At 35.9% G+C, this 27,052-nt stretch overlaps 1 protein-coding gene and 1 long non-coding RNA gene across 2 annotated transcripts in view; both read right to left on the minus strand.

The window, feature by feature from the left end:
- Window positions 1–27,052, minus strand: part of LOC141500203 (Ig heavy chain Mem5-like) — a 79,571-nt gene that overhangs the window by 14,331 nt on the left and 38,188 nt on the right.
- On the minus strand, window positions 11,456–19,085 carry LOC141500206 (uncharacterized). The gene is made up of 3 exons (XR_012471893.1): window positions 19,046–19,085; window positions 16,445–16,524; window positions 11,456–11,716 (listed from the first exon to the last, which is right to left on the minus strand). It is a non-coding gene; the product is annotated as an uncharacterized LOC141500206 (long non-coding RNA).

The raw sequence follows: 27,052 nt of genomic DNA on the forward strand, positions 1-27,052 counted from the left end.
TACCCCTCCCCCCAAAAAAAACACTGTAAAAATCCTATCCCCTAAACACTCAGGTACTGTCTGATTTGGGTAGTCATCATCCCCAGGCAGTCTCCAAACTTATCAAATTCTGGTCTCCATCTCACTTTTTGGGTTCAACATTGGTATACCTAGAGAATCCCAAAAAATCATCTAATAATAATTAGCAACTCTAATAAAGTCATAGGATGTAAAATAAACCCTCATAAATCCTCAACATTTCTATATATATATATATATATATATATATATATATGACTAGCAAGATACAGAGCAGAAAGAGCTAGAAAGAGAAATTCCATTCAAAGTAACCTCAGACAGTATAAAATACTTGTGAGTCTATCTGCCAAGGCAGACTCAGAAACTTTTTGAAAACAATTACAAAACACTTCTCACACAAATAAAATAACTGGGCAAACATCAACTGCTCATGCTTAGGTCGAGCTAATATAATAAAAATGGCAATACTACCAAACCAAACTATACATTTAGTGCCCTACCAATCAAAATTCCAAAAAAATTACTTTAATGAGTTAGAAAAAGTTGTAAGTAAATTCATATGGAGTAATAAAAAGTCAAGAATTTCCAGGGATTCAATGAAAGTGCAGAAGATGGTGGCTTAGCCTTACCAGATCTAAAATCATATTATAAAACATCAGTCATCAAAACCATTTGGCTAAGAAATAGAGTGGTGGATCAATGGAATAAACTAGGTGCAATAGCAGGAAATTATTAAAGTAATCTGCTATTTGATAAACCCAAAGAGTCCAACTATTGGGATAAAAACTCTCTCTTTGATAAAAATTATTGGGAAAAATGGAAATTAGTATGGAACAACCTTAGATTAGACCAACATTTCACACCCTGTACCAAGATAATATCAAAATGGATACAGGACTTAGACATAAAAACATTATTATAAGCAAACTAGAAGATCATATCTATAGAAAGGGAAGCAGTTTATGACCAAGGAAGAGATGGAGAACATCATTAAAAACAACCTATAAAATTTGATTACATTCAATTAAAAAGTTTTTGCACAGACAAACTCACTGTAACCAAGATCAAAAGAGATGTAAATTGGGAAACAACCTTTACAACTAGTATATCTGACAAAGGACTCATTTTTAAAATACACAGAGAACTGAGTCAAATTAAAAAAAAAGACATTCCCCAATTGACAAATGGGCAAAGGATATGCAAAGGTAATTTACAAATTATGAAATCAAAGTGATACAAAGTCATATGAAAAATTGCTCTAAATCTTTATTTATTAGAGAAATGCAAATTAAACCATTTCTGAGATGCCACCTCACACCTCTCAGACTGGCCAACATGACCGGAAAGGACAATGATCCACTTTGGAAGGGATGTGGGAAATCTGAGACACTAATACATTGTTGGGTGGAGCTGTGAACTCATCCAACCTTTCTGGAGAGCAATTTGGACTTTCACCCAAAGGGCATCAAGAATGTACATCCAGAAATACCAGTACTGGATCTATACTCTGAAGAGATTATGAATAGAAGGGACTCCTGGCCAAGATGGCAGAGAGAAGACAGACACGGTTCTAAAGTCTCCTGATCTCTTCCCCATATATCACATGAAACAAACCTCTTAAAAGAAATTCGACCCATAAAACCCAGAAAGAAAAGCCAGGAGAAAGAACATGTATCTCAGGATGTGTCTCTGGCAGCAGCTTTGGCCAAATTCAGGTGGGTGAGTCTGGGCTCAGAGGGAGGATCAGCCCCGGATCAGCCACATCAACAGCTGAATTGGAACCAGGAGTCTGAGGGTCTGAGGGCCTGAGAGCCGGACCTGCTGGATCAGAGGTGGGGCTGGACCGTGGGTGCCTGAGTTGCTGGGAGAGCGGAGGCACTGGTGTTGGAACTGTCCCCCAGGGAGATCCTGGACAGGGCTGGGGGGGGGAGAGTTCTGGAGCAGGAAGGGTTCGGACACCATCCCTGGGGTCCTCTGGTCTGAGTCCCATTACAACTCAGACTTCTTCCCTAACAAACAAATGCAAACTACTTCAGCCTCAGGCCCAGGTGTGTGAGCAGAAGAACCAGCCCAGCTGAGGAATGACCTCAGGCCAGGGTAAAGCCTACCATTGATTTAAGGCAAAAGAATTCAATAGCTCCAACCCCTCCCTTCAAGGAAAGGGAGAAGGCCTCAACCAAGGTCATAAACATTCCAGAGAAAGCAACCAGCACCTCCTACTGGCCAGCCAGAGAAAGTGCACTCAGTGAGTAAAGCCTTTAGCGATCCCAAGCCCCTGTGAACCAGCCCCTCCCCAACTCAGGTCTTAGCAAAATGAAGAAGGGTCAGCAGAAAGGTGGATCCATCGAAAACTTCTTGGAAGGGAAAGACCCTAACTCAGAGAGACCTGGAACCTCTGAGAATACAATCTGGTCTTCAGCACAGAAAGACTTCCTTGAAGAAATAAGGAAAGAGTTTAAAAATCAACTGGAAAATTTGGGAAACACAATTAATACATTGCAACAAGAAAACAAAACGTTAGAAAGTACAATTGGACAAATACAAAATGAGAATAAATCTCTCAGATCTTCAAATGGGCAAATGCAAAAAGAAATTAATTTTCTCAAAACATCATTTGGTCAAATGGAAAGCTCTTTCAAAAGTAGAACTGACCAATTGGAAAAGGAGTTGCAAAAGGTAAATGAAGAAAACTCCTCCCCCCAAAAAAGAATGGAGTCTACAGAAACTAATGACTGCATGAGACAGCAAGAGTCAGTTAAACAAAATCAAAAAATAGAAAAAATAGAAGCAAATGTAAAATACCTCATCAACAAAGCCACTGACCTTGAGAATAGATCGAGGAGGGGCAACCTGAAAATTATAGGACTTCCTGAAAACATTGAAGAGAAAAAAAAGCCTGGACTTAATATTACAGGATCTAGTGATGGAAAACTTCCCTGATATCATGGAATCAGAGGGCAAAATAGTTATTGGAAGAGTACATCGATCCCCAAGGAATGTTGTGGCCAAACTCCAGAACTATCAGATAAAAGAGAAAATCCTGCAAGCAGCCAGAAAGAAACAATTTAAATATCAGGGAGCCACAGTAAGGATCACACAGGACCTGTCTGCATCAACATTAAGGGATCGAAGGGCCTGGAATGTGATATTTCGAAGAGCAAGGGAGCTTGGAATGCAGCCAAGAATCTACTTTCCTGCAAAGCTGAGCATTCTCTTCCAGGGAAAAAGATGAACATTTAATGAAATGGAAGAATTCCAAAAATTTCTGATGAAAAGACCAGAGCCAAACAGAAAATTTGGACATCAAACAGGAGATTCAAGAGACACATGAAAAGGTTAAAAAAATGGTGGTGGTAAAAGGAAAAAAAATGTAATCCAATAAGTTGAAACTGGCTATATCCCAGCATGGGGGGAAAAAGATTCTCATAAATCTTGAGAATTGTAGCTCTAACAGAGAGAATATACCTAGCCAGAAATGATGGATATTCATAACCTATCCATGAGACTGCTATCTAAAGAGATGTAACTGGCTTTAACCCCACTTGGGAGAAAGACCCTAATAACTCTCAGGAATTTTGACTCTGTTCGATAGAATATACTGAATTAGAAGGGACAGACACTCAGAATTTTCTATGACTTAGACAGAATGATCTAAAAAACACCACCTCCTTAAAAAGGGGGACAAGAAAGAGACTGGAGGAGGGAGGGAAGAGAATGGGGTAAATCTCATTATAATAAGAGATACAAAAAACCTATGGTAATAGAGGGGAAGAAGGGAGCAGAGGAGAAACACCTGAATCTTCTTCTCATAAGACTTGGCTTAAAGTCAACCTACACATACTCAGTTAACTTATAAAACATCTAACCTTTCAAGTATTAAAAGGGGAAAAGGGGAGGGGGGATGGAGAAAGGGAAGGGAAGTGGAGGAAAAACTGGGAAATAACAAAAGGAAGGGAAGGGAAAAAGGGAAAAAGGGAAAGGGGAAAGAAAGGGGAGGGTGTGATATAGGAGGGCAAATACACTGAAGGGGGTGTTATTCAGAAACAAATTACTGGGGAAAATGGATAAACGGGGGGAGAAAGGGGGGAAATAGAAATGGAGGGAAGATAGCACGGAGGGCAATAAAGAATTAGTAATCATAACTTTGAATGTGAATGGGATGAACTCTCCCTTAAAATGTAAGCGAATAGCAGAGTGGATTAAAAACCAGAATCCAACAATATGCTGCTTACAAGAAACTTATTTGAAGTAGAGATACATATAGACTAATGGTAAAAGGTTGGAGCTAGAGGCGGCTAGGTGGTATAGTGGATAAAGCACCAGCCTTGGTGTCAGGAGTACCTGGGTTCAAGTCCGGTCTCAGCCACTTAATAATTACCTAGCTGTGTGGCCTTGGGCAAGCCACTTAACCCCATTTGCCTTACAAAAAACTAAAAAAAAAGTTTGGAGCAAAACATATTTTGCTTCAGTTGAAGTAAAAAAAGCAGGGGTAGCAATCTTTATCTCAAAGCAGCAGCAAAAACAGATAGTGTTAAAAGAGATAAGGAAGGAAACTTCATCCTCCTAAAAGGTACCATAGACAATAAAGTCATTTCAATATTGAATATATGTGCACCCAGTGGAACAGCACCCAAATTCTTAGAGGAGAAGATGAAAGAACTACAGGAAGACATGGACAGCAAAACACTACTAGTGGGAGACCTCAACACTATTGTTCTATTAGAAACCAGGAGGGACGGGATTTCAGGGAAACCTGGAGGGATTTGCATGAACTGATGCTGAGTGAGATGAGCAGAACCAGAAAAACACTGTACACCCTAACAGCAACATGGGAGTGATGTTTTACCTTGAAGGACTCCCTCATTCCATCAGTGCAACAATAAGGAACAATTTTGGGCTGTCTGCAAAGGAGAGTGCCAGCTGTATACAGATTAGGAGCTGTGGAGTTTGAACAAAGTTCAAGGACTATTCTCTTTAATTTAGAAAAAAACAGATATCTTATTGTCTGATCTTGTCACCTCTTAGACTTTTCTTCTTTAAGGATATGATTTCTCTCTCATCACACCCAATTTGGATAAGGTACAACATGGAAACAAAGTAAAGACTGACAGCATAATTTCTCTGGGGGGGTGAGGAGAGGGAAGCAAGATTGGGGAAAATTGTAAAACTCAAATAATATCTTTAATAAAAATTAATTTAAAAAAAAGAAATCATGAATAAGGGTAAAAATATCACTTTAACCTAAATATTCCTAGCAGCCCTGTTTGTGGTGGCAAAGAACTGGAAATTAAGTAAACATCCTTCAATTGGGGAATGGCTTAACAAACTGTAGTATATGTATATCATGGAACACTATTGTTCTATTAGAATCCAGGAGTGATGGGAATTCAGGTAAGCCTTGAAGGAGTTGTATGAATTGATGCTGAGAAGGATGAACAGAAACAGAGAAACATTCTACACCCTGATAGTGGCATGGAGGTGATGATCAACCTTGATGGAATTGCTCATTCCATCAGTGCAACATTCAGGGACAATTTTGGACTGTCTGTGATAGAAATTACCTTTGTTTCCAGAGAAAGAACTATGGAGTTTAAAAAAAAAAAGACCAAAGGCTATTTAATTTATGGGAAAAAACCATTATCTTGTTATGTAATTTTGCCATCTCTTATACTTTATTTTTCTTCCTTAAGGGTATGATTTCTCTCTTATCACATTCAACTTAGATTGATGTATACCATGGAAACAATTTAATGACTAACAGACTGCCTTCTGTGGGTGGTGGGGGGAGGGAAGCAAGATTAGAGGAAAAATTGTAAAACTAGAAATTAATAAAACATTTAAAAAATTAAAAAACTCTTGATTTTCATCAAGGTTTTTTTTTGTCTCAAGCAGGGTAATATCATCTTGGACCTCTTCAGTGGAGACAGAAGATTCAACCATACCCATATCTTCTAAGTCCAATCTTTTCAATTATATTCAATCCTGTAATTATCCTAAGAGAAGTACAAGTCTCAAGAATTATAAGTATTATATCTTCCCTTTTAGAATTGTATACAATTTGATGGTCCTGACTAAAATTTGCTTTTCTTTGTTTTGTTTTTTCCTTCCCCTTTTCATTTGCCTTTGGCAATTGAATTTTCAGTTCAGTTCTGGTCTTTTGACCAGGACATTTTGGAAGTCCTCCATTTTGTTGAACATTCATCTTTTCCCCTGACAATATATGCCTAATTTTTCTGAGTAGTAAATTCTTGGTTGTAATTCCAGGTCTTTTGTCCTCCAATATACAGTATTCCAGGTCCTTCTGTCCTTCAGTGTTGAGGCTGCTATGTCCTGTGTGAGTTTGATTGTGTTTCCTTTGTAATTAAATTGCTTCCTTTTTTGTTGCTTGCAAGAATTTTTCCTTTGAGAATTCTAGAATTTGGCTATAGCAGTCCTTGGAGTTTTGATCCTGGGGTCTCTTTCTGGAGGGGTTCTGTGTATTTTTTCAAAGGCTATATTGTCTTCTTGATCTAGCACATTTGGACAGTTTTCCCTGATAATTTCCTACATGATGGTTTTCAGGTTCTTTTTTATTTATCTAGACTTTCTGGCAATCTGATGATTTGAAAATTATTTCTTCTATATCTATTTTCCAGGAGGTTTGTGATTCCTAAAAGGTACTTAATGTTTTCTTCAATTTTTTCCATCTTTTTTTTTGTTTGATGGAATCTTGTAGTATCATAGATTCACTTGTTTGTATTTATTCAATTCTAATATTTAGGATTTTATTTTCTTCAATTAATTTTTGTGTTTCCTTTTCTAGTTGGCTATTTTTACTTTCAATGGATTTAATTTCTTTGGTAAATTTTTCATAATTTTCTTGCATGACTCTCCTTTCTTTTTTCCATTTTTCTTCTTCCTCTCTTCTTTGGTTTTTAAATTCTTTTTTAGTCCCTTTTATGAGATTTTGGATTTAAGACCAAGTCAAAGACTCTTTTGAGACATTCCCTGTGAGTAATTTTTCACTGATTTCTTCATCCAACATGGCATTATTATCATCTTTATCTGTAAAGTAGTTTTCTATAAGTGAGCATTCTTTTAGCTATTTTGCTCATCTTTGTTTGTTTTTAACTCTGCTCTTTGGGTATAGGATGTATAGAGCCAAGCTTTTTATGCTGGGGCTGGTGTCTTATCCCTGGTTTGTCATTGGCCAAGATGTTGCCTGTGCAGTCTAGGCCTTGTCTTTGCAGAGGTTTATTTTCTCCTTTATTTCCAGGTTCTACCTATGCAGTGGTTTGTTCCCAACCCAGTCCTGTCTTTTGCCCCAGTGTTCCCAGGGATCAGACTTTGTTTGGGGTTAGTTTGCTGTCTAGCTCCCAGGACCTATGCTGTTGTTGAGTTGTTGGGACCTTGACTGCAAGTGTGGCTTAAAACCTCCCCCTGCCTTTCCCACTCTCCTACCTCCCTTGGATTTACTTCTCCTTTTCCCCCAAAGAGACAGAACTTCACCAAACATTCTCCACAATGTCTACCATTGAAAACTTCTTTGGATCTTCTCTTTTTCTTGGTGGGATCTGTAATTTTAATGTCAGTGCAGAGGCTTCATTTATCTTTGGTAGGGAAAAGTTCTAGGAGCATGTTAGCTTCACAGTGCCATCTTGGATGCACCCTGGAAATTCCCTTGCACTATATTTTAAAATGAAAAAGTGATTATTAGCACCTGGCCTCTGAATTTGGCCTTTAGTTCATAATGCAATAGAGAATCACTTGGAAAAATTGGAATGTGAAGAAAACTTAATGAGAAACTCTGCTTGAGTTTGGGTTATATGACTAGAAAGGAGGTGATAGAGGAGAAAATTTTAAAATTATTTTGCTAATTAGTAATTATTGATTACCAATTTTTTCTGTGCTGATGAATAGAAAAGAACCTTCTGCATTACATATACTCCGTGTCTGAAGGTAGTCATAAGTAATCTTATTCAGTCCCAAAGCTCCACCTTTACATAGTGGTTTTTGTAGTATGAAGTTCAGGAGATGCATCACTGTGTTTCCCCATCACTTTGACTCAGGCCTCAACCAAAACCTTGCTCCTCCCAACCTCTTCTACTCTCTCCCCACTATCCTTAATGTCCTAGGTTGAGTTTTTTGGATCTTTGATCTTAGGGGAAAAGAGGAAGCAACTACCTTTCTTTGATATTGAGAGGACACCTGTGTCACACAGAACAAGTTATCATCCTGAGAATCTAAATCTCACTACAAAATAGCAAGTGGTTTCCAAGGGTTAGAATTAAACTGTACATTTCTTTGACTTGCTCTTTTCTACTCATGCCACAACCATTCTAATTCAGGATGGAACTGATCACCTTTTTCCTGAACTTTTGCAAAGATTTCCTAATTGATCTCCTACGTCAATCCTTTCTCTTCTCCAAAGTATACTCCAAAGAGATGAAAAATTGTTATTGCTAAAGTTCTGACCATTTCCATCTCTGAAAGTTTCATGGAGCTCCCTCTAGGATAAAAATAAAAATTCCTCTTTGAAGTTTAAAGTTCTTCACAATCTTTCCAGAATGATTGATGATGTAATAATTTTTCTATGTTCCAACCAAATTATCCTCCTTGTTCCTTTACATACATAATGTTTCATTTCTCCTAACTCTGTTCCTTATTGAGGATGGTAAGCCTTTAGGTTTCTTATCTTGAACAGAATGAAGCGAAGAGAGCCCAGAAAAGAGTTTATATAAATATGTACTAACATCAAAGTAGTGTAAACTTTGAAGGAATTCAGAGCTTCAATGTAGCATCCAATCATGACTCTAAAAGACTGAAATGAATTCACCCTCTTTTGTGGCATAGAAAAAATGAACTACAAAAATGTAAAGAAGGATATATTTGAAGATAGTGAATATGTTGATTTGTTTTATTTACCATATTTATTGATTATAAGGAAAGACTTCTATTTGGGGAAAGGTTGGTGGCCAATGAGAATAATGCAAAAGGGGGGGGAGAGTAATAGAAGAAAATACCATCAATAAAAGTTTAAAACAATACATAAAAGAGACTTTTTTCTGGAAAGGGAGGAAACCTTTTTTTCTTTATTTTTCATTGTTTCTGACCTCAGTTTCTCTCCTATATAGTTTTCATTCCACCTTATTTGAAGTAACCTATAATAGTAGAAATGATTCCCTATCATTTCAATATGCCACAAAGAGATCAATATCCTATGATACTGATGCATGATGATAATAGTGCATTCCTGGATTGGAAGGGAACTCTGCAAAAGTGAGGCATTGAGACAAAATATTCAGTTTGGGAAGAACACAACTATTTTTCCAGGTGCTTTGTGAATATATTATCTGTTATGTCAAGATGTTACAGTGTTTAGATGAGCATCCTCTCATTAAGTACCTTGATGTCAGATTGTTCCTTCTGTTGCTAATGAAAATGAAGGAAATAACGTATGTAAGCTAAGAAAAAAGGAAAAAAAATTCCAATAAGTCATCAGGAAAATCTCCTTTAAATATAAAAGAAAAGTCATTTGAATAATACTAGACCCAGAGCAGCTGGTGGCCCTATGGAAAGGATCCTAAGCCTGAAATAAGGAAGACTCCCCTTCCTCAATTGAAATCTGGTCTCAGAAACTTAATAACTATGTGAACTCTAGGCAATACAAAATAAAAGGGAGGAGATTGGAAAAAATTACTATACATCTAATGAATCCAAAAAAAAAAAAAGCAGGATTTGCCATCATGGTACCAAAACAAAAAAACATTCAAAAAATAAAAAAGAATAAACAAGAAATTATACTATGCTTAAAGGAGCATAAAATAAATATCAATAATAAACTTATATTAACTCCAAATGCCTTAGCATCCACACTCACAAAGGAAATATTATTTGAACTTCAAGAAAACATATATAATAGTACAATAATATTCCTCTATCGATTTTGGATTCATCTAACAAAAAGAAGCAAAAAGGAAAAGAGAATTAAACAATTTTCTGAAGAAACTAGAGTTAAAAGACTTACAATGTCTTTTAAATAGAGTTAACCATAATTTTCCTTGGGTTAAAATGAAACAATACAGTTAGTTTTATAAATGAAGTTTATTTATCTAGGGTCTTAACAAAATCCATGGGTGAACAGCATCCTTTCCAATGCCAACATTAACACAACATTTTGGAGTCATTTTATACAAATTGAACAAAGAAAAATAAAATTCTTGGTGGCCAACCAGTGAGATTTCACATAGATGACATGGCTTTACAATATAAGTCTCTCAAATATTATAAGATTTACTCAAAATTTCTTTTGACAAGAATTCCAATGTTTACAAATAACAATAGGATTATTTCTCTGCTCATCCAGGATGTTTCTCTTCTCTTAAAGTTTGTTGATCAGCTACTAACATTGAAGGTAATCAGATAGTATTGTAACAAGTGAGGCCAACATTGTAAGAGACAGGCCTTACATAGCAAACTGATATTTTATAACCATTAGTTAAAAATTAAGAGACTAAATTCTGATCAGAAATACATAGATCAAGAAACCTTAATTCTATCTTAAAGAATGTCAGATTAGACAATAAGAAAGCAAAATAATAGATAGATTTCTCTGCACCACCTGTAACTTTTACAAAAATTGACCATGTATTAGGGTACAGAAATTTTGAAAATGAGTGTAAAAGTTGAGAAATAATCCATACATGATTCCAGATATGATGCAATTAAAATAGGAATTTGTTCAAGGACCACAAAGTTATAGACCCAAATGGAAACTTAACAATAAAATCTTAAATAATGAGTAGGTTAAAGAACAAATGATAGAAACAAAGATAACTAATAGTTAAATAAAAGAGAATTATAATGTAGACACAAAATATCAAGATTTTGGGAATGTAGCTAGAACTATCCTCAAGGAAAAATCTTACATTAACAAAATAGAAAAATAAATGACTAATAAACTGTATATAAATTTTAAAGACTAAAATCCAACAAATAAGTAACACTCAAAATAAGCACAAAAGAAAAGATATGAGAGGGGGGAATAAATAAATTGGAAACAAAACTCACATAGAAATAAAAACTAAAAGCGGGTTCTTTGAAAAGACAAAATGAATAAATTTTTAGTTAATCAGACTTAAAGGAAAAAAATCAAATCAATAAAATAGCAAATGAGTGAGGGGAGATCACAGCAAAGTCAGAAGAAATAAGAGAAATAATCAGAATATACTAGGCACCATTATCTGCAAATAAAACTGAGAACATAAAAATTATAAATAATGTCATAAATATTAAGTACTCAAATTATCCGAAGACTAGATAGAGATATTAAATAAAACAATCTCAAAAAAATGAAACAAATGTAGCTACAAAGGAATTACTGAAGAAAAATATTTTGATCCTAATGGAGACACAAGAAAAGTTTATCAATTTCTGAAATAATTGTTAATATCCATACCTCACAAATTATTCTCAAAATTTGAAAAAAGAAAACACATTACCAGAACTCTGTTATGAAACAAATATAGTCTAATACCTAAATCAGGGAACAATAAAAACATGGAAGCATACTCTTCAACCCCAGGATCAACCATGAGCACTGGAATTACCTAGATTCTTCCACCAATCTTCAACTTTCCCATCATCCTGTTTACTTCATATGCTTCATTCTTCCCTACATCAAGAGCCCTTATATGTTGGTAGATCCTGAGGTTGGTATCTGGAAGTACATAGAAGTCCAAAGATGGTTGGCATATAGAGGGAGTCATAAAATGAACACCCTCTTTCCTAGAAAGAATCATGAATGGATTCCCCCTCTTTACTCTTTATCCATCCCACCTCCTTGTTCAGAGATAATTAGAAGAATCAGGGGAAGTTCCACATCTAGTCAACACAATTTCAGATTCCACACCTGAGCAAAGCTGTTTTTTGAACATGTTGAGATGGATGTGGGATACTGAAAAAAAAGATGTCCAACTAATGATGTGGAACTATGGTTTGAGAAAACTCTGTGTCTGTGAAACCTCCCAGAATTAGAAATATAGTTGAAATAACTCTAATATCTCCATTTTTTTAGTTCAAGTTTGATATTAAGATGAAGTGAGATGCTTATAAAATACTACATAATTGACAAAAGGCCTGAATTGAAGGCATTAATTGTCCTTCATTTTCAAATGAATGATATCTTGACTTATATATGAATTGGATTTCAGTGAGACAGAGTTGCATAAACTAGTCTCACATGCTTCCAGAATCATCAAAGTCCAGTGGCAAGATAAAAGTCTGGATGATTGGTGATAACCTGGGATGGCGTGGATGACCTTGGCAACTTCAATGTATAGCCACATTTTAACTGTTCCATAGTACCTACTTCAACCACCTTCATGGCTATTGGAACAAATTATTCTCAACTCATGGGATTGAGGTCATTCAGTTAGCCTCAACCTGGTTTATACCTTTTGCAAAGACAAGTTGCTACAGTTTCTTGAAGCCTCCAGTGACAGAAAGGTGACAGATGGAAACCAAAGGTGGATGAGTACCTTGAAAAACATTTGATAAACCCTCACCCAAAAGTGTTAGTATACCCCTGAACATCCCATGTATCTCTTGAACTCAACAAATAGCTGTATGATTAGAGAGAAGGAAATAGGCATGAGAGATATTATGAAAGTAGAAAAGACAAGATTCCAAAAAAAAAATGATAGCTTATAGGGGGTAAGGATGAGGAGTCCAATCAAACAATCAAATCCTTTTTATAAAACGTACAGTAAGTCATTCCCTGGGATTCTCTTAGCAGACCTCTAGCAATGCAGTGGATTGCCTACTCCTGAATATGAATTCTCAATCCACTGACTTGATTCTGAGTAAAACTCTTTCCTCCTTTCAAGTGATCAGAACCAGAGATTTGTTTTTTAAAAGATTTTCTTCATGGATAGAAAGAATGACCAAGTCAAGAACATTCAATTGAGTTTGTCCATGATCTTTCCTGAGCATTCTCAGGTATAATCAGCAGTGGGGAAATCTCACCCTGAGCCTTCCTTAATGCCACCAATTCCAGTATGTGACACTGACCTTAACTTTTTCTAACCATTCTGGGTTCAAAGAATATGATCTGGTAGTCAGGAGGACCAGAAATCTTTGAATATTTTAGATGATCTGAAATAAAAGGGGGAAAATGCCTTTCAGTAGATGTAACGGATGAGGAAGCAGAAAGAGTCAAAGATAATCCCAAAGTAACCATCATTGTAAAGAATTAATGGTGATACCAGAGACAGATTAACAAAGTCAAAAGAAGTTGACTTGGGGGCAATGGAAGGGAGAGATAATGAATTTAGCTTTGGATAGAAGGATTATTAGTATGATGGAAAGAAGAGGATAGATCTGAGATGAGATCCATAAAATAAGAGATCAGAAGCATGAAAATACATTGGGAGATGACTAGAATGATGCAGGCATTTAGCTTTGAGTGCCTGTGTTATAGGGTATAAATGAGACTGGAGAGGAAGGGATAGATGTCAGTAAGGTGTTAAAATTGAATTAATGAACTCGAAACTAAGCAGAGGAATCTCTTTAACAACATTTGTCATTGAGTGGTCCTCCAGCCTTCACTTGGAGCTCTTCAGGGATAAAGAATCACTATTCCACAGGACAACTCATTCAATTTTGAGACATCTCTGATGCTTTAGACATTTTCCTTACAATGAGCCAAAACATATCATCTGAAACTTCTATCCAGTTCTGCCTTCTGGAACCAAGAGCCCTAAATCTAATTCCTCTTCCTCATAACAATATTTCAGCTACTTAAAAGTTTTTAATCTCCTCAAACAGTTGGAACTTGGAGTAGCTTGTCCAAAAGATGACTGGGAGAGGGAAAGAACTAGGAAACCTTCAATGAATTAGTCAAAGTAAGGCCTGATATTGGCTTGTTCTACTCTATGAGGTCTTTGTCTTACTGCAGACCTCCTTCAAGGTCCCCATTTCTCATCTGTAACACTGTTCTCTCCATTCTATCCTCAGTTGCTCTAGAGCCAAAGTCTGAGTCCAAGCCCAGGCAGGTTTCATGTCTACACAAATATAAGTCCCAAGTGTCCCTACCACTGTCCCCATCCCCTTCAACTGACTTGCTTGTTTTTGTCCCAGGTGTCTCTGAAGTCATATTACTGTGTGTTCCCCAGTAAATCCACAGTGACTCAAGGCTCACCAAAAACTCTGAGAGCAATGGAGCCCTGACAACACTATAAAGGATTCACAAACCTCACCAAATCATGCCAAAGCATTTAAAGAAGATGCACAGGTTCCCACAGTTGAATACACAAGCCAAACATAGGAGATATGGAACTACAAAGAGAATACACAGATCCTGACCAAGGATACACAGATGTGTGCAAGAAATGCACAAGTTCTACATAAAAAATAGAGTGAGGTGCATGGATTCCTGATAAGGCAGAGCTCTTTACAATGTATGTAGTTTCCTCATAAAGGGAACAGTCAGATCCTGAAAATGATGCCCAAGTCCTTGATAGAAAATATAGAAGACCCTTAAAGAGAGTGCCCAAATTCTGCTGAGAATGTGCCTGAAATTCAAGTGAATGCATGCCCCTGTCTAAAGAATGCCCAGGTTCCACAGAAGAGACAAATAAGATAATGCACTTAGAGAGGTTGCAAAGATTAATAAAGAATGTTTAAAAGATGTATTGCAGAGAATACACAGGTCCAGCAAAATGTGGTGCAATATGGAAGACTCACAGGACATTCAGGGTCTTTCAGAAAATGGATGAGCCTCTTACAAAGGTTGTATAAATTCTTTCAAAGGATACAAAGGCTCAACAGATGAGTCACCTGTTCTTTCAGTGCAAGCACATTTGGTCCCCAAATTCCTTGTCATTGTCAAGAGTGTTATAAAGTAGCATAGTGATCAGTGATTTTATCTAAATCCGAATAGCTCCAGCTGAAAGCTAAGAGCAGGGATTATTTTCTTTATTTTTATCTCCTCTGAATTTTCAGATTACCTTAACCCCTCTACAAAAATAGCAAAAACAACTTAAAGTTGGAATACATGGCAGCAAGATGCATTCAGAGTGAGAGCAGAATTCGTTCCCCTCTCAGTCAGAGCTGCTTTCTTCTACCCTTTTTTCCTATAAACTTTTCTGAAAGTAGGGCAAAGACTGGCCATTGTAATAACAGACAATTTCTGTCTTGGGTTTATCTCATGAGTAATTTTGAGATTAGGAGTTCATAGAGTTCTAAGGTTTTCTGAATTCTAAGAGGTGGAAACCAATCACCCAAAGGGAGATTGCCTTAAAAACATACTTTTCAGAAAAGTACAAAGGGACATGCAAATTGATTACCCTGAAGGTCATAGATTAAAGCTATGTTACCAGGGGTCAGGAGTTTTGGACCTTGCCAATACTCTATGATTTCATGTCAGCTGCTAATTTGCTGTGGGTCTGAAATAAATAGGTACTATGAGATATTTGTAGATATTTACTTCAAGGAAAGAATCTAATGGGCTATTTGAGTGTTTTTGTTTCCTGTACACTGAGTCCTTTATATCTTTTTTTTTTTGCTTTTTGCAAGGCAATTGAATTAAGTGACTTGCCCAAGATCACACAGTTAGGTAATTTTTAAGTGTCTGAGGCCGGATTTGTCCAGGGCCAATGCTCTATCCACTGTGCCACCTAGCTGCCCCAAGTCCTTTATAACTTAATAAAAAATTGTCCTTATAATCTGTAAAAGTTTAAAGGAAAAATATGAATAAACAAAACAATATGACTTTAGATTACAAATAATAAGAGAAATACAAATTAAGATAATCCTGAGACTTTACCTCAAACCCAACAAATTAGCAAAGATGATTAAAGAGTAAAATAATCGGCATTGGATGGGTTTAAGGAGGAATGGCATTCTAAAATATTGCTGATGGAGCTGTGAATTTGTCTAACCATACTTAGAAAATATCCTGGAATTATGTAAGAAATATCATTAAACTCTTTAAATCTTTAACTTGTAAGATATTCTTCTGTTGGGTCTATATCCTAAGAAAGGCCAAAATAGAAATGAAGATGCCATATTCATTAAAATATTTTTGCAGCATATTTTTGTAGCAAAATAAAAACTCCACAAAAAATTAGAAATAAAATGCATGCTGGTCAGCTGAGGAGTGGTTGCAAAAATTATGGTATATGTAATTATTGTGTCACTAAGAAAAAATATGAGGGATTCAGAGAAAAACGAAAAGACATGTATTTTAGGAATGAATTGCTTCAGCATGAAGTGAATGGAAATGAGAAAGCAATGTATATACAATAGCTACAATAATTTAAATGGAAAAATGCTAAAAATGAATTCAAATACTATACAATTATATTGACCAATCCTGGCTGTGGAGGACATATGTGGAAATGTATCTCCATCCTCTCTGAATAGAAACGAATAATGTTGTCATTACTTTTGAATGTAGTCATCATGTCAGGTGGTTTTTGTTGTTGTTGTTGTTGTTATTGTTGTTGTTGTTGCAAAGGAAGGTTCCTAGTTTGAGGAGAAGCAGAGTGCAATTAGAAATTCTTATGATATAAGAATAAAATCATCAATAATACCTAGATTGAGAGATAAATGCATACAAAATGATGGATGAGGATACTTCCTTGTTTCTTCTAGCAAATTGCTTCTACAATCATCCCTTCTTGTTCTAATCTTAAATCCCTACCAACTAACTCCTCTCTGAGACCCACAAACAAGCCCATATATATCATTATTCTTAAAAAAATTTTCCCTAGACTGCACTCATTTTGACATTTTCTTGGTGTATAATGTAGGTGTTATATTCCAATATTTTCCAGTTTTTCCATCAGTTTTTGTCAAATAGTAGTTTCTTATGCCAAAAGCTGGATATTTGGATTTATCAAACATTTGATTACCTCCATCTTTTTGTCTTATGTAAATATTTTGTCTTATGTACATAATTTATTCTGCTGATCCATCACTCTATTTCTTAATCAGCATCAGATAGTATTGATGATTACTACTTTATAATATAGTTTGAAAGCTGGTATTGCTAGGTCACTTTCCTTAGCATTTTTTCCATAAATTTCCTTGACATTCTTGACCTTTTTTATTCTTCCAGATAAATTAGTTATTTTAACTAGCTTTATCAAAAATTGATATAGCACTTAATAAGTAAATTAGATTAGGCAGAATTTTCATTTTTATTACATTGGCTCAGCTTCCTCTTAAGCAATTAATATTTTCCCAATTGTTTATATATGACTTAATTTATATGAAAATTCTTGTTAATTTGTTTTCATATAGTTCTTGAGTTGGTCTTGGCAGATAGACTTTTAAGTAGTTTATGCAGGAATTTTTTCTGTATCTTGCTGTTGGGCATTGTTGATCAAATCAAGAAATGTCCATGTTTTATGTGGGTTTATCTTAAATTCTACAACTTTGCCAAAGTTGTTAATTATTTCAAGTCATTTTTTAGTTGATTCTCTAGAGTTTTCTAAGTAGACTATCATCATCTGCAGAATTATAGTTTTGTTTCCTCAATGCCTGTTCTAAATCTAATGAGTGTTTTCGTAATGTTGAACTATCCCAGCCTACCCCATATAAATCCTACCTGAAAATAATGTATTATCCTAGTAATAACTTGTATTCTCTTTGTTAAAATTTTATTTAAGATTTTTGCATTAGGGAGATTTTTTTCTATAATGTTCTCTGTTTTAACTCTCCCTGGTTTAGGTATCAGTATCATATTGGCATCTTAAAAGGAAATTGGCAGAACTCCTTCTCCTATTTTTAAATAAGTTATGTAGAATTGGAATGAATTATTCTTTAAATGTTTGGTAGAATTCATTTGTAATCCATCTGGACCTGGAGACTTTTTCTTAGGGAGTTTATTGATGATTTCTACAATTTCTTTTTCTGAAATGGGATTATTTAAATTTATTTCCTCTTCTGTTAATCTGGATAGCTTGTATTTTTGTAAATATTGATTTGTTTCACTCAGGTTATCAAATTTATTGACACACATGTCTTTAATTTCCTCCTCATTGGTGGTAAGTTCACCCTTTTCATTTCTGATACTGGTAATTTGGCATTCTTTTATCTTTTTTTTAAATCAAATCAACCAAAGATTTATCTATTTTATTGGTCTTTTTTCATAAAATTAACTGTTTTATTTGTCAGATCAGTGATTTTCTTGCATTCAGTTTTATTATTCTCTTTATTTTTCAGGATTTCTAATTTGGTACTCAGTTGGATATTTTTAATTTTTCCCTTTTTCTAGTTTTTTTTTAAATTTGCTTGCCTAATTCATTGTTCTATTTTTTCCCAGTTGTTGATGTAAGAATTTAAAGAAATAAATTTCCCCTAAAGCTGCTTTTATTGCATCCCATAATTTTTGGTATGTTGTCTCATTCCTTTCATTTGCTTTACTTAAATTATTGTTTCTTTGATTTGTTCTTTGGACCCACTTATTCCTTAGGATTAGACTATTTAGTTTCCAATTAGTTATAATCTATCTTTCCACTTTCCTTTGTTGAATGTAATTTTTATTGCATTGTAACCCAAAAAGAATATGTTTAATATTTCTACCTTTCTACATTTCATTTTGAGGGGTTTTTTCTTGCCTTAGTACATCATCAATTTTTGTGTAGGTGCCATATACTACTGAGGAAAGATATATTCCTTTCTGTTGCCATTCAGTTTTCCCCAAATATCTAGTCATATCTAACTTTTCTAATATTCTACTTACTTCCTTAGTTTCTTTCTTGTTTATTTTCTAGTTGAATTTATTGCATTCTGAGAGGGGACAGTTGAGGTCCCTTATAGTTTTGTTGCTTATTTCTTATTGTAACTCACTTAACTTCTTTAAAAATGTGGATGATGTGACACTTGGAGCATATATGTTTAGTATTGATATTGATTCATTGTCTATGGTACCTTTTAGCAAGATAGTTTTCTTCTTTAGCTGTACTTTTTAATTGGAACTACCCCTGGTTTCTTTTTTCACTTCTGCTGAAGCATAATATATTATGCTCCAACCCCTTACCTTGATCTCTGTATGTCTCTTTATTTCAAGTATGTTTTCCTGTAAAAAAACATATTGTAGGATAGTTAATCCATTCTTTTATCCATTTTCATTTTATGGGAGAGTTCATTCCATTCACATTCACTGTTAAAATTACTACCTATGTATTTCCCTCCATTCTATTTTGTCCTGCTTACCCTTCCTTTCTTTTCACCTTTTCCCTCCTCACCAGGATTTTACTTCTAGGTACCATGTCCCCTGACCTGCCCTCTTTTCTGTGAGTCCCCCCCAATTTATTTAATCTCCTCCTTTCCTACTTCCCTATTGGATCAAATAGATTTCTAAATTCAACTGATTGTGTTTATGATTCCCTCTTTGAGCCATTATTGGTGAGAGTTAGGTTCAAGCAATGCCCATTTCCCACACAACCAGCTTCCCCTCCACTTTAATAGATCTTTTATATCACTTCATGTGAAATAATTTACTATGTGCTAGATACTGTATGTACCAAATGAATTACAATGATTGTCATTTGATCTTCATAGCAACCCTGGGAAGTATGTACTATTATTATTATTATTCCCATATTACACTGGAGAAAACTAAGTTAAACAGAGATAAAGTGATTTGTTCCTTACTCCTAGTAAGTTTATGAGGTCACATTTTTGAAATAAGGTATTCATGATTCCAAATATTAGTTTAAACTTTAGTTTAAAAAAGCCAAGGTCATCCACTACATTGTGGACCATAGTAATTCAAAACAAGTATTACTGCTAATTGCTGCCATTTTCTCCTTGTTCTTGTTCTCTTTCATTCTCTTTCATTTTTCTTCCCCTTCTTCCTCTTTTATCACATGTGATCTTTCTATCCACATGGGGAGTCATACCCTTATGTGTGGGTGCTCTATCCAATATTCACTCACATTTTGTAAGATATCTTGTGTTTTGGGGTGTTAAGTAAAATAATTGTTATAAATTTTTACAATTATTCCTGGTCAAAGGTCAACTTTTCTTACCTATTGTGAGGAATGGAATGTGTCCTCCTTAGATTTTGAAAGGAAGACTTGTCCTATCTTCCTATGTCCAGAGAAAAATTGTGTCCATTATAATTTTAAAGGAGTGCTTGCCTTGCTCTCCTGGTATTTAAAATTTTAAAAAGTTATTTCCCTCAGGCACAATGACATTGTAGAAGGATGGTAAAATTTTGTCTAGTCTTTTTATGTATATTCTATTCCCCTTGCCTTGTTGCTTTCTAAGTTTTCTGATATCTTTCAGATTGGGATAGTCATAACTAGAATGATCTCCACCTATAAATGATTAGTAAAGCCCATATAATAAAACTTCATGTCTAATCCAATTTTGTCATATCATTTTAACCCTATGTTTTAAGGTTCTTATGATTTTAGGGTTCACATTAAATTTGCTGTGACTTGGAGCTGAACAAATGATTTGAAAGAAAACAGTCATCACACTAGGAAATAGTTCCTATGAGATTGCAGTCTGGCAACCACACCTGCAGGTGCTGCAGCCACAAGTCCTAGAGAAACAGAAATAAAAAAAAGGTTTTACCCTCAAAGTCCTTGTCAGATGGTTAAACATCAGAAACTGATATATCTTTGTCAGTGAAAATAATATTAAAAGATTGAGATGACCATCTTCTTTGCCACTTCACCTTAAGGACAGGGGACCTTTTCATCTGACTTGCACTTAAAATATTCCATGTGTGATTTTTTCCTCCATTAGAATGTGAGTTCCTTGATAATTGGAACTTTCTTATCTATCTGCTTATATTTTCAGGGCTTTACTGAGTGCTTTGCATATAGTAAACATTTAATAAATATTTTTCATTCATTTTAATTTACATCACAGACAATTCAATCCAAATAGAGGGTTCTCCTAAGTAAAGACTGTGTGACCATTGTTTGGTATGTTACAGGCAGAATTCCCTTCTCAGAAACAGCACAGAGTAGATGACCTCCAAGCATTCTTGATGCTGATTCCTTAAGGAGAACAAATAGGTTCTTATAATTGTTGTCATGGGTTCAGTATTCCTCTGTGAGGATCACTACTTGACCCAGGAATGCAGGTGTAAAAAGAAAATTAGAAATTTGTTAGAAAGAAAGTGATAGAGAAGTTAAGAAATTTAAAAAATGTGACTTGGATTGCTAATTCATCTTGGCAGGCCAGCTGCCAAGTCAAGCAGAAATCTAGAAGCTAGTAGCTGAGAGAGAGAGAGAGAGAGAGAGAGAGAGAGAGCACTGCAGCCAGGTTTTTTAGAACAAAGTTTAAGAATTGAATTGCCAGTTTAAAAACAAGACTATCCATGTAAATTGCTATTCTTCCTAAGTAAAAGCAAAAGGTATTGACTGGGATAAACAGGAATGGAAGAGTAGACACTGCATAAATCAACCACAGTGCATAAGGTAGCAGAAGAGGGAATGAGAGATAACAGGGTGTGAGGGTTGGGTATCACAGGGCAGGACAGTAAGTATAAATGGTTCTGTTGAATAGTAATAGAAGAAATTTTCAAAGTTCATTTTGCTCTTGTTCCAAGGGGAATGAGATGTTTAAATAGACTCTTATGATTAATGTATATTAACAATGTATGTTTGGGGCAGCTAGGTAGCATAGTGGATAAAGCACCAGCCTTGGAGTCAGGAGTACCTGGGTTCAAATCCAGTCTCAGACACTTAATAATTACCTAGCTGTGTGGCCTTGGACAAGCCACTTAACCCCACTTGCCTTGCAAAAACCTAATAAAAAAAAAACAATGTATGTTTAATTATAAAGGAATCAATAATGTGGACTTGTCTCTTGGTGACTGCAGACTGCTGATGGGGGGCTCTGAATAAATGGCAATGGTGTGGGTCCCATTGTAAGGTAAGTTATTGATGAATAAGATGTTTTTATCAGTTATGTGATATTCTTTTGTATCTGCAAAGAGATTATATTTGAAATATTTAGTTATCTCTTGTGAATGTCATTTAAATACTGTATTGTTAAAGCCTGGGATTAATGACTGATTGCTTTGAAGGGCAATAAGGAAAATATGAAAAGTATGACCCTTTCTGGCATAGATCTATGGGTTCATGAATAAAATATTAATGGAAGGATTGCCTTGTTCATTCTAGTAATTTGTGTTATTCTGCTACTCTTATTGCTGTTCTGTTATATTGAAATTAATAATACATGTTGGAAAGCTACCTAAGATGTTCTAATGTATGTTAGGGGCAGCTGGGTGGCTCAGTAGATAGAGTACAGGCCCTGAAGTCAGGAGACTTGAGTTCAAATCAGGTCTCACTTAATGATTATCTAGCTGTGTGACCTTGGGCAAATCACTTAACCCCAATTGCCTTGCCAAAACAAAAATAACCATTTGCATATTGAGGATGTCTAGAAGGTAAACACATTTATGTATAGAAGTTTCTATCGATATATGTGAATTGGGAATATTTTAGATCTATATGTACATTCCAAAGTGGTGATTGTTTGCTTTGAAGGAAAAGCATGTAATATGGGAAAGATAAACACAAGATAATTTGAGATTTCTCTATGGGATCTCCTGGACAAAGGAGGCATTTATTTGTTGTAAGATACAACAGGCTAGAAGGAGGTTTCTCTAGCCTAGGGGAATCTGATATGCCATCTTTATATAGAGATGAAGTAGATATGATTACAGACCAAAGGATGTCTCTAGTAAGAAGTAGGAGATGAGGCCTGTAGGGCCAATCATAATTAGAAAGAAGCAGGAAGGATACTCAGAGCTTTAGGTAGGGGTTTCATTAATTGGGACCCCATTAAGATCATAATTGCAATTTAGTTAATTCTATTCCCTGGAAGTTCTAACTAGGTAAAACAATTATTTTAGACCAGGGGACTTTTAACCAATTTTCTCTCATGTCAGATACCAGGATGGTCAACAAAAGGAAATGCTACTGGCTAAATGTCCCATTATTGGAGCCAGGGAAGCCAGTGGGCTAAAGATGTCAGGTGACAGGGATGGACAGTCAAAGGGGCAGCTTCTCAGTAGGGCTGAGGTTGGACCCCTTTAACTTGATTTCCCCAAAATAATATTTGGATAATGTCTCACCTGGAAGAATAAATCTGGCCTAAGACATTTGACTTACCCATGTGACCTCTGCCTGGACACTGACATTCAATACTTATATCTGTAAAGGAATTTTCCTTTAACTTCCTGGACCTTTATAGTTAGTTATTAAGCAAACTAGAAAAAGAAGTTTTAGATGAATTGGATCTAATAGCCAGAGACAGGTTAGGTGTCTGGCTTTGACACCTGCTATCAGCTATGTGCTAAGATGGGAATTAAGTTTCCTTAGTTTTTATGTTAGGGGGGTATTTAGGTAAGAAGAAGAATGAGAAATTCTTAGGATAATTGCAGTTTCGAGGTCTAGTTAGGAAAGGAATGTGAGTTAGATAAGTACACCAGGAAAAGGAAAATATGGGAATATTTGGGAAAAAATTCATTTTGGTTAAGGATGTTTGAGTCATTATTGTAATAAGAGCAAAGGATAAAATTGTTTTATTTTAAACCAGATGCCTGGTACTCTTAGAACAAAGATGACTGTTGAATATATATGTTACAAGCTTGAGTCAATCATTCTCATTGGGAGTTTGCTCATGTAGTAAAATACTAATGGAAGTTTCTGTTAAAAGTGAAATATGTGTGTCATTATGGCAATAAGGCAAAAATGTAAATTGTAATAAATTCCAGAATCTCATTGTTTTGTAATGGAAACATGTGTTTTGATCTGAGTAAGATGTTAAGCAGTTTCTTTACCAGAAGACAACTAGTCACCAGAGCTGGAGAGGACTTTTTGGAACAGAGGATGCTGAAGGACATTGGATGCCTCCAAGGGAGAAGAGAAGGAAAAGAGAGGAGAGACACTGGACCAGTTCATCTCCACCATCTCTCACCAATGTGTACATTGTTTATCTTTAACTTCCCCTTGACTCTGTGTGATGCCCCTACTTATGCCCTTCTTCTTATGGAAAGGAGGAGGGGAGGCAGGGTGAAAATGAATGTTCTCCATTGAGAGAAAAAGAGGGACATTATTGGGTGGCATAATTATATCTACAAGATTCTATACATCCTATCTATATGGAGAGTCCTATCTCTGATTTAGACAATGGGGTATTAGTAAAGGTGGGAGGAGATTCTAGCTGACAGAAATCAATGGCCAATCTTTTGGTGTGGCTAACTGCTGGTAGTTCACAATAGTTTGAGAATTGGCCTTGGGTAGCAGTACCCCTGGATCTGGCCTAGATTCTCTGTCCCTGGTCAGAGGTGCACTGTGGCACAGGATTCTGATCCAGAGGAGAGAAACACCAGTGCCATGTGACTGAGTCAGTTCAGGGTGACTATTGTTTATAGGTAACTGGCCAGTATATTTACCTGGGGAGTGTCAAATGTCTGGACATGTGCAGAAGCAGGGTACATATATTCAGGACTGTACAATTTAGAGATAGGTGGCCTCAGTCTCATGTGAGATTAATTATGGCAACTGGAGGACTTGTTTAAGGGAAACTCTGATTATGAGTTAGTGTGGACTTGCAAGGAAAGTATGGAAATGGCCATTGCCAAGAAAAATATTTTAAGGAACATCACTAGGTATATTAGCAATTCTTGGGGTTGATCCAATGGCACAACATCAGGAATTTAGTTTGATCAAATTTGGAGGCAGGAAGACCTTTCTAAAGACATTGTTATAGGGGCGGCAAGGTGGTGCAGTGGATAGAGCACTGGCCCTGGAGTAAGGAGTACCTGAGTTCAAATCCGGCCTCAGACACTTAACAATTGCCTAGTTGTGTGGCCTTGGGCAAGCCACTTAAACCCATTGCCTTTGCAAAACCTAAAAAATAAAAAAGACATTGGTATAAAAACTTGCAGTGGAAAGAGGTGCAGTAACTTGGGATACGTACCTATTATCATGGTGATTATAGGATTTATCTTCCCTTGGAAGTAAGGAGGTGATCAGGGGAGATGTTATTTAGCCTTAAGGGCCTACTCAGAAATTTGAAGCAATCTCATTAAAATAAAAGAGGAGGGATTGAGTGGGATAAAGTCTGAGATTTCTTCAGTAGAATATTATAGATTGGAGAATAGTTAACTATGTGACCCTCCTCCCTTGACAAAGCAACTTCTGGGATATTGTGAAGAGTCAACTGACCCCATCTTATCTATTGAAATCTGGATGTCCATTCAGTTCCTGGGGCTGAAGAGATAAAGTGGTTTTGGTTTGAATTATATGCTCTTTTCCTTAGATTAATTTTCAGTCTAGATTGGGAAGACCACATTCCTCATTAACGAGGGTGGGTCAGTGTGGGGGGGGGTCAAGTTAGGATAAATATGATTCTTGGGTCTTTTGCTTTTGCCTCAATCTCTGTAATTGACTGGGGCCAGTTCCTTGAGAAAAGAATAAAGCTTTCTCTTCATAGCTTGAGAGATCTCTGAAATTTATTTAAGTGGCAATTGTCCCACACAGATTCAAATGGAGTTACTTGACTAACCAAACTTTTAAATCCAAACCATTCTAAATTTTATTAAATGGTCTACAGTAGGTCCCAGTCCAAGTCTCTCCATTCACTCTCTGAGTGAATGCAAATAGCAATTGTTTTCAGGTCTTTTCATCATAGTTGATTCTTTTGTAGTGAGAAACTAGACCATCTTTTCTCTCATTTCTTACCTAGACCTTAATTATTTCATTGTTGTTGCTTTAGAAAAACTGAAACTTGTGAAAAGACCCTGATTTAAAAAGACCAAGGTCATCCCCAGTCATCTTGACTTTTTTCATGCTAAGTGAAGATATGAAGGAGGAAATGGCAATGGTTAGTCTGGAACAGGAAAGTCAAAGCTCACAATTGAAAGCTATCTTCTAATATTTGCAGTAATTTTACATTGAAAGGGAAAATGCCCTGGTTCTGCTTGATGAAAGACTTCCAAAAACTGAAGCTTTCCAAGAGAAAGATGGGTCATATCAGGAAATAGTAAGTAAAGACTAAGTAATGACTATGTGACCATTGTTTGGTATGTTACATGCAGCATTCCCTTCTCAGAAACAGCACAGAGTAGATGACCTCCAAGCATTCTTGATGCTGATTCCTTAAGGAGAACAAATAGGTTCTTATAATTGTTGTCATCGGTTCAGTATTCCTCTGTGAGGTTCACTACTTGACCCAGGAATGCAGGTGTAAATAGAAAAGTAGAGATTTATTAAAAAGAAAGTGATAGAGAAGTTAAGAAATTAAAGAAAAGCAACTTGGATTGCTAATTCATCTTGGCAGGCCAGCTGCCAAGTCAAGCAGAAATCTAGAAGCTAGTAGCTGAGAGAGAGAGAGAGAGAGAGAGAGAGAGAGAGAGAGAGAGAGAGAGAGAGAGAGAGAACAAACTTGGGAATCACCCAAATGCAGCGTTAGAGAGTTTTTCTTTGGGGGAGGGATCAGGAATCTACAGATCTACAGTTTCTGTTTCTGATCTGGGTGGTCTTGTGTAACCTAGCTAGCCTTACCAGGTTAGACTGGAGGTCAAGACAGAGTGTTTAAATAGAGTGAAATGTTTACAAAACTTTGTTTCCAATGAATTTCCATTTTCCCTATGCCCATGGTTCTCTGTATCATAAAGAGAGCACAAGCTCCTTAGTAAGAATACTAGGTATACTACAGGGATTACTGGGTTTTTTATATTGAATCCATATGAGAACAGATCACAGTGTGATTCCCAACCACTGACACAGTGATTCATGGTTTACTCTAAACCACCTCTTTCACCTCTTTCACCTCTTTCATCTCCCTAGGGACCCTAAAGAATTCTGTTTATCTAGATTTAAGATTGAAATCTACAGGTGTGTGTGTATCAAACTTTAAGCCTTCCAGGAAGCTGTTGCATTTTCTGTTGATGATTTTATCACTTTCCAGAAAATTACTTAAAGTTTCTGGTGCTAAAGACACTAAGAGTGATTCGGGGTAACCCAGTCATGATGACTGAAGGCCCTCCTATTGCACAGAATGTCTA

This window comes from Macrotis lagotis, chromosome X (genome assembly GCF_037893015.1).
Source record: "Macrotis lagotis isolate mMagLag1 chromosome X, bilby.v1.9.chrom.fasta, whole genome shotgun sequence".
NCBI lineage: Eukaryota > Metazoa > Chordata > Mammalia > Peramelemorphia > Peramelidae > Macrotis > Macrotis lagotis.